We start from the raw sequence: 6,842 nt of genomic DNA on the forward strand, positions 1-6,842 counted from the left end.
CAAACCTGAACCCAATTGACCCGTGTCCGGCTGCCGCGAGTAGCCAGTGTTTGTTTATTTATTTATTCTTTGGGGGTGTCCCCGCCTCCTCTTTCTCTTTCCGGCCTCACTTTCTCTGTGCTAGGTAAAAAAACGATGCCATAATCTGCTACAGCTCGGAGGACAGAGTTGGCCAGGACGATTTCCGAGCAGACCTCCCCGCCCCGGCTCGATGCCCGGTAGGGATGTCAGCGGTTATTGGAAGCGGTGGGAGGGTAGCATGCCCAGATTGGTTTTGGCTAAAGGCCCCTCAGGCTGTTTCTGCTCCGACCGCCCGGCAGCGCAGGGCCGGCTCCTCTGAGAAGCGCAGTTCCTCTGTCCGCCACAGCAGACTTACAGGCTGGCTGGCTGTGGGACCCAAGGCCAACAGGCACGCAGGCTCAGGACCCGCAGCGCTACGCCGCCGCCACCGTCGCCGAGACTGCACCCCCACCCCCTTCAGTGCACAAGGGCTCTTTCTTTAGTGCAATACACCAACCCATCCAGTCCCTTTTGAACACAAAGTTGTTTTTTTTTTTTTTTTTTTCTCCACGTCATTCGCGGCTGTGACTCAAGACTTGGCAAGATACAGACTCACTCAGACCTAAGCCCTGAGCGGCGATCCGGGGATGTACCCACCCATTGATCTACGCTTGTGCGAGCTCACACCTCTCTCCTCCTACCGCTCTGACAGACAGACAAAGCAAAGTCCCCAGCCCACTGCCCTGAATTCTGATCAGACCCAGCATTAGATAATTTATAAGATGATTTCCATCTTGACTGTTTTAAGAGTAAATTTTTTTTTCAAAAACATTTTATAAACCAGAACATATCCACGGCCCTTCATCCCCAACTTCAAGGGTCGCTCCAGCGATGAAGCTGAACCATGTTCATCGTGACACCCGCTGTCCCTTAGGGGTCCAGAGATCTGTCTAGAGTATGTCCGCAGCAGTGTTTGACCAACCGGCTCGCTGCTTGGGGCTTGTGTCAGAGATCTTTCCTATGTCCAAGTTCATCTCTCAGGAAAACCGAGTTTGAATCAAATCTATGAGCCCAGCTGTCAAATCTGCAAACCCATCACCAGAGACAATGGGCCGCCAAGGAGGACAGAAAAGACACGCTCGGTTTTTGATCCAGAAGGTTAATTGAAAAGGGCAAAGGCTTTAGTTTAAGTTTGAGGCCGGGCGAAGGGCAGGGAGAAGAGGGGGAGGATCAGTAGCTCTCCATTCAAGTACACATCAGCCAGGCGTGCCCTTCAGCTGTGGCGGCTGTAGCATTGTTTGGAGCCCTCAAAGAATGTCTGCGCCTCAGTGAGCGACCTAATCCCAGGGGACATCCCGCCAGTCCTAGCTCCTCCTTTGCCTTGCACGTGTCCCTCAGGAGCAGGTATGAAATGTCTGATGGCTTCACCAGGAACCCCTCCCCCGGCGTCACATTCAATCACACCAGACTTACACAGATTTCCAGTTCAGTGTATCAGTTTACACTCCGTCGTTGAGTAAACAAAGAAAGCATATGTCACATTTTTGCGACAGATGGTACAATCCAAGGGCTACTTAAGTTCTTTCTCTAGCAATAGTCAGAGGTCTACAGGGTGGAACTACTGCGGGAGATGGAATTGAGTCTTCCAATCCGTGTCTCTGCGTGCAGCGGCAGATTTCCATATTTTCACACCTAGGCAAAAATCTCCAGGAAGTGGATGTTAATGAGGAGACTTACCTGAAGACTCCCATCGACGCTGAAAACGTAAAACCCCTCTCCGTTGTCCCACTTCATAAGTGAACAGGAAGAATACCTTTCTCTGTCAACTCAGTGCTTCTCTTTGGGGACCACTTGGGGTGGTTCAAGAACAGTTAAGTTTCATTTAAGACACCAGCTATGTTTTTTCCAAATATTCTTTGTTGGGAAAACTCTTGGTTGTTCTTCTTATTCCTCAGGAGTTGTTAAAATCTACTTTTAACAGACAGGAAAAGACTGGTCTAAAGTTCTCCAAATATGGAATATAGGACTCTTTCGAAAATAGTTATAGCTTCAAGAGTAGTTCATGCCCCTTCTTCATCTAGTCTTCAATAAATGATAAATATATAACACAAATATATGAATATTTATGTAACATAATAAATATAATAAATATAGATATGGTGAAAATAGACCTTTGGGGTTTGGTCTGGTTTTGAGGGGTTATTATTTTTATTTTTATGTGTGTCCCAGTCCATGAAGGTCAGTGACAATATCAGATTCCCTGGAACTAGAAAGTGACAGGTTGTTTTAAGGCTCAACATGGGTGCTGGGAACCAGACTCAGGTCTACAAATACTCTTAAGTGCTGAGCCATGCTCCCAGCTTTTTGTTTAAAATAATTAATAAGAATGGCAATAATAATAAATGCCACCATTTGCAACAACTGTGCTGACCAACACCAAAACTACTAGTCTCAGTGTCACTGTCATGAATTTAACTAAGATTAAGTACGAGATAAGTCTGGTTAGTTCTCAGCAGCACCAATCAGTGACCACACGTGACAGTGGTTAGTTCTCAGCAGCACCAATCAGTGACCACACATGACAGTGGTTAGTTCTCAGCAGCACCAATCAGTGACCACACGTGACAGTGGTTAGTTCTCAGCAGCACCAATCATCAGTGACCACAGGTGACAGTGGTTGCCATATGTGAGAATGCTTACAAAACCCTTCCACAATGACAGAGAGATCTAGAGGACAGCACTACCCCCTAATATTGCTGCTAAATTAATAGATACGGCTTCTATATAGAATAACAGATCATCATAGGCATCCAGTGAGTGCTTTATAAGCAATGGCACAATGGGAATTGTGAGGGTAATGGTGGGGAGGTGGGGGTTGGGGGAGGTGATGGTGATGGTGATGGTGGAGGTGATGATGGTGATGGTGGTGATGGTAATGATGGTGTTTTGTTTTTCTCCTGTGGAAAAAATGTCTGCTCTGCACAGGATGTGGTTAGTGGTAGTGAAGCAAAGGAGAAGAGGGATGGCCATGTTAAATTTCATCCTGTGAGAAGTGTTGTAAACAAAAAGATATAGTTCATACTCTAGCTTATGACTTCTCAAGGTAGAATCCCATAGGAGAAACCATTGCCTGTCTGTGACCCTCCTACAGCTGAGGGCTGATTCTATCAGACCCCGCCTTGCCACAGATAGCCATGCCTCTCTGCCCACCTCCTGCTAATAGCCACGCCTCTCTCCAAGTGCCAGTTAAGCAGGAAGTCCCGCCTCCAGAGACGGATGAAGCTGCTGATTGGGCAAAGTAGCTGACGAACTTGGGGGAGGGGTTGCTTTACCTGTCTACCTGTTTACTTGTAACAAGGAGAATTCAATGAATGATGGCGGACTGAAAGCACATCATGTGTTGGTCTAATTTTTTCAAACCCTTAATCTTTCAGGCCCTGACCCCCATTCCAGACGACCCATTTGTATGAGTGGCTACAGGCAGCTACACTGTCTACTACCATAAAGGTGAGAGAAATGCACAGCCAGAAAGCCTTGGGAATATGGAAAAAAGAAAGTGTGACATATTCTATTAATTCTGCCTCCTTAGAGCTTGTCTTTCCCATGAGCATGGGATGTGTCTCAGGACGAAAGTGACATTGAAATATCAAATATTAATCATTATAAAGGTTCATGTAATCCTCTGTGACATGTTTTCTCGGTGGAAAATTGGTTTTAATGCTACAAAATTAGGTTCAATCCACCCGTGAGCATGTGAAATGAGCAATCTTCTTGTATTTCTTGATGTGAGTGTATTTTCATAAGTTAACAGATGAGTCACGATGAAAATGACAGTTTTATCTCATGTGGCATTTTGTGTCTTACTCTCTTTGCCTTTGTCCTGTAGAATATAACATAAAACATATTCTTTCCCTAAAGTTATACTGCTCAAAAGTCATTCAAACTACATCATTTGACATTAGCTGGTGGACAGGCTTACTTACCTCTGTAACTACACAAAACCACCCACTGAAGGTATTTATCTGTTCCTTCCACGTTAGTCTGGTTTTCCTTGACTGTTCTCATCCATTTGCTCATGAAATCCTATATCTTGATACCTTGAGGTTCAGTTTAGCTGAGTAGGCCACTTTGCCATCGCAAAACTCCTTGCATGAACTAAATAACTGTGGATCCGTGCATTCTGTCCACAGCCCCACCAGAGTCTCTACTACTTCTGTAATGACAACTGTTTCATAGTGTGGTGCTCTGTCTGTCTCCGACTCTGAGCTCTCTGAAGGCAAGGGAATGTTCTAGACCTTATGTCTGCATCCCCAGCATTTAGACTTATGACTGACACACACTCATTCCCAATGAATGCGTATTGATTGCATGAATAATGCGTGGTGCTGGTCCTCACTTTCCTCTGACACCATAATTTTACAGAAAGATTTACATGAAAATCCCTTTACTGTATGAACAATACTAAATGTAAGTACCTCATATGATTACTGGTATTACAGTTCCAATAATAGTATCCGATATGTATTATTCCTTTGGGGATTTGACATTTAAATTTTTTTAAACAAAAACCATTATTATAATAGAATGCTCTTTTTCTGCCTCACTTTAATAGTAAAATATGACATATTTCATTTCTGGGAAATGATAGCTTGCCTTAGGTCATATTTTAAGGCATAAAGCCAGAAGCAGAGTAACACAGTCCCACCTGATGTTCTCAAACCATCTAGAAATGTACCTCTCTCTGGGAGAAGGGCCAGATCACAACCACCCTGGAGCCTTCGTCTTCAGAGGCAAATTTTTAAAAGCCAAATTGGCTCAGAATTATTTTTAAAGAAACAACTCCATGAACACAGTTGCAAGCCCTCTCGTCGTCTTTTAGGGAAAACGATTTTAAAAAAAAAAATGCTGACCTTCTAAACCAGAAAGCTGGCTAAGGCTTGCCACACTGCCAAAACTCTCACCTTCTAAGCTGCACTTTGAGCCTTGGCCTTTGGTGGCCCAGGAAGAGGCAGTAGCTCTCAGAGCACAAAGCCCTTTTTAGGAGGAGTACATGAAGATGTATCTTTTGAACATTATTTGCAAATGGAAGTTTCTTATAGGCTGTCAGGGTGCCTGACCCCTAGGAATCTGTCTCAGGATTTCTTCCTTCCTCCGCTCTATTCAGGTAATTTTCATTTCTTAGTACTAATAAGTCAGTGGCCATGGTTTTAATGCATCTATGGAAGAATATTCTTGAGAGTTGAAGTCATTTGTGTTTTGGCTTTCTGCCACAAAATGCATAAGGTGCACAGTCCTGATGAAACAAAGTGCCTGTCACGCCTTATTGCTTCAATATATGGCAAAGTACACCCCATCTTCCGAGGACTTGCAGGGCTTTTTCTCATGATTGCCAAAGGTGCTGGATTAAAAGCCCTGTGAATTTCAGCCCTCTTTATCCAGCCAGGGTGGGAATGCCTGCTGGCAAGAGACACCTTCTCAGGACTGCCTTCCTCATCCCCCAAATCCTGCTCCAAAGGGAATATTTCTTCAGAAGGGAAGCAGGGAAGCTTAATCCCCAGCTTTGTCCAGTAATTAGTCTGCCTCTGTCTCTAGAGGCAGCAAACACAGATGCCGATCCGGATGAGTGCTAGGACAAGGAATGAAAACAAGACCAAAAACATTGACTCGTTCCTTCAGAAGCCATTTAGCAGCCTTGAAAGCCATACGAAGTTCTCGTTTCTATCCATGTCATTAGGTCTGAAGTGGTCAGATGAGGCCTTTCCCACCCATAATGCTTTGGGACAAACTGCACCAGAGACTGGGAGATGAGTAGCTTGCAGGCTTTGGGCAACAATGAAAGCTCTGTAAGGGTTTCTGCCTTTGTCCTGCCTCTTACCCAGGGGACTTATAGGAGCTGCCATGGAAATGCACGGCTGACCACAATGTAGGCCTCTGGAAGCCCCTGCTAGGAGCTCACTAATGCAATTAGCTTACAGTTAAGGACTATGCCTTTGCCAGAGCCCATGAGGCCAAGGGTGCTCCCAGAACAAAGGGCTGGGGGTCTGTTTTAAAGTAACATCATGACATCATTTGCAAGTCATGTCAAACTCCCCCAGAACCGATACTCTGAGAACAAAGGCAGAGTGTGTCCTTAGAGCTGTTGGTCTTATGTTCCCCTGTCAGAAATCTGACAAAAGTCAGTTGAAACTGTCGAGAGGAACAACATCACCTGTTACGAGGTTTCCCTCAAATCTGAAGTCTACAGTCAGAGTGACAGATTTGTTCTATGGATGAATCCAGCAGAGAAGTGGACCAGGAAAGGGTAGGAGACACAGATTACAACGTAGATGGAAAGCTGCCCTTGACAGAGTTCATATCTCCAGGGCCACAAGAGAGAATGAAGCGGATGTCCCTTTGAGTTTAATCTGAATCACCTGTTAATCCTAACGTAGGAAACGATCAATGGGATAGATGTTATTTCCTACACATAGCACAGGAAGAGAAGACATGTCCTGCCGAAGACCTCGCTTACCATCAGTTTGTGGAGTTAACATCATTAGAGATGTTACCTAGGCTCAGCAACATCACATTACTTGTGTGGCTGATGTGGCTGATGTAACTATTTTCTTCTATCTAGCGAGTGGGTAATGCTGTGGCACGCAGAGCCAGACCTGCAAGCAGATTGTTCTGCGCATGGTTAGACTGAGTGCTCCCTTCCCCGTGGTAGTGATCCACAGCCGTCCCTGGGATTCCTCACTCACCATCCTGAAGTAGTTCACTTCAAATTGCAAGCCATGTTTCACTTCTCAGTAGCAAGCAACACTTGTTTAAAAATTATATATATGTATATATATATATATATA

General features: G+C 44.8%; 1 protein-coding gene across 1 annotated transcript in view; it reads right to left on the bottom strand.

The window, feature by feature from the left end:
• The window catches only part of Gfra1 (GDNF family receptor alpha 1), a 220,214-nt gene extending 219,710 nt beyond the window's left edge, over positions 1–504 (bottom strand). The window contains exon 1 of the mRNA XM_031390835.1: positions 6–504. The gene's annotated coding sequence lies outside the window, so the exon portion shown is untranslated. The remainder of the gene's footprint in view (positions 1–5) is intronic.
• Between the last annotated feature and the right edge of the window lie 6,338 nt (positions 505–6,842).

The sequence above is a fragment of the Mastomys coucha genome, unplaced genomic scaffold, assembly GCF_008632895.1.
Source record: "Mastomys coucha isolate ucsf_1 unplaced genomic scaffold, UCSF_Mcou_1 pScaffold21, whole genome shotgun sequence".
In the NCBI taxonomy this organism is placed as follows: Eukaryota; Metazoa; Chordata; class Mammalia; order Rodentia; family Muridae; genus Mastomys; species Mastomys coucha.